General features: G+C 43.0%; 1 non-coding gene across 1 annotated transcript; it reads right to left on the bottom strand.

Annotated features, from left to right (window-relative positions):
* Positions 1-366: 366 nt before the first annotated feature.
* LOC127211093 (U6 spliceosomal RNA) lies at positions 367-474 on the bottom strand. Its single transcript, XR_007833377.1, has one exon. It is a non-coding gene; the product is annotated as a U6 spliceosomal RNA (small nuclear RNA).
* Positions 475-1817: the final 1343 nt, after the last annotated feature.

Raw genomic sequence — 1817 nt, 5'->3', positions numbered from 1 at the left:
AGAAGCCAGAAGAAGGAGTCAGAGCCCCTGGAACTTGAGTTATAGATGGTTGTTAGCTGCCATGTGTACAGATGCTTGGGATTGAATGGGGGCACTCTGGAAGAGTAGTAGGCGCCTTAACCACTGAGCCATCTCTCCAGCCTTCTATTTTTTTTTACTTTATCTTTGTTTATTTGTTTTTTGTAGTCATTATTTTATTTTTTACTCTGTGAGAAAATGACAAAAAAGAGAAATACAGATTTATGATTGTATTTTAAATTATTGATAACTATGTCTTAATTCATTTCAAACCAAAGCTAACAGTTGGCTATACAGTTAAGCAAAAACTAAGATCCTCCAACTATTTTGTGTTTTTTTGTCCCACTCAAAAATATGGTACGCTTCATGAATTTGCGTGTCATCCTTGTGCAAGGCCCATGCTAATCTTCTCTGTATCGGTCCAATTTTAGTATATGTGCTGCCCGAATCGAGTACTTGTTTTTGTTTTTTTGAGAAAGGGTTTCTCTGTGTATCCTTGGTTGTCCTGAACTGCCTTTGTTGACCAAGCTGGCCTCGAACTCACAACAATCCACCTGCCTCTGCCTCCTGAGTGCTAGGATTAAAGGCGTGCACCACCACTTCTGGCCTTCTTTATTTTTTTCAAAGATTTATTTATTTAGTATGTATACCGTGTTCTCCCTGCATGTACGCCTGCAGGCCAGAAGAGGACAGCCGATCTCATTGCAGATGGTTGTGAGTCACCATGTGGTTGCTGGGAATTGAACCCCAGGACCTTTGGAAGAGCAGCCAGTGCTCTTAACCTCTGAGTTTTATCTCTCCAGCCCCTGTTTCTTTATCTTTTAAAGGTGACAAGTGACTATCAGGTGATGAGCTACTGTTCAGGGCTGTGAGGTCTGAGAGGGAAGGCAACTGGTTCAGTGCTGAGGTAAGGGCGGTCCCTGGGCTATGTCCTGCTCAGTGATGAGGAAATGCGGAAGCTGTGGCCACAATCTGCTGCACCAGGATCTCAGAATGCGGGCATCATTTTGGAATTGTTTCAGTGTGGCTTAGTAGGTCCAAGGTCTGTTGGATTAACGTGGGAAAGTCTTATTTTTTTTTTCTTCTACATTTCGTGATCTCAACCTAGGTGGCCTCTGGCTTATGGGTAGCACATGCTTTTCCTAGGTTCTGGGATTGTGCAAGTATGGAGCGTCTATCTCCATTGCCTGGGCTGCTATGTGTCACGTGCAATGCTCTTTGCCTTATTGGACTTAGTCTCTGGTGGATGAATGCAGCGGTGTAATTGCTGTTATATTCCTACTTTTCTTTCTTTCTTTCTTTCTTTTTTTTTTTTTGGTTTTTCGAGACAGGGTTTCTCTGTGTAGCCTTGGCCATCCTGGACTCACTTTGTAGACCAGGCTGGCCTCGAACTCACAGCGATCCGCCTGTCTCTGCCTCCCGAGTGCTGGGATTAAAGGTGTGTGCCACCACGCCCGGCTCTATATTCCTATTTTTCAAAATGCAGTTTTAATGGTTAGATAACTTATGTGGGGCACACTGTCTCAGCACACGTTTGAACTTAGTCCCTCTGAGTCCCAAGCCTACATACTTAACCACTGAATACTGTGCCATTTTGGCTGTAGCGGTTATCTCTGTCTTCGTTTTGAACATAATGGAAGCCACCAGCATGACAACCACAACTATAGGGACTGATCAAACAGGAGAGATGCTGAGGGTACAGAAAAGCGACCCTAAATGATTTTCTTCTGGGCCTGAAATAACCAACCTCCATGAAAAAAAAATACATATACATATACATATATATATATGTATATATA

The sequence above is a fragment of the Acomys russatus genome, chromosome 28 (genome assembly GCF_903995435.1).
Source record: "Acomys russatus chromosome 28, mAcoRus1.1, whole genome shotgun sequence".
NCBI lineage: Eukaryota > Metazoa > Chordata > Mammalia > Rodentia > Muridae > Acomys > Acomys russatus.
This window is presented reverse-complemented; position numbering and strand designations above follow the sequence as displayed.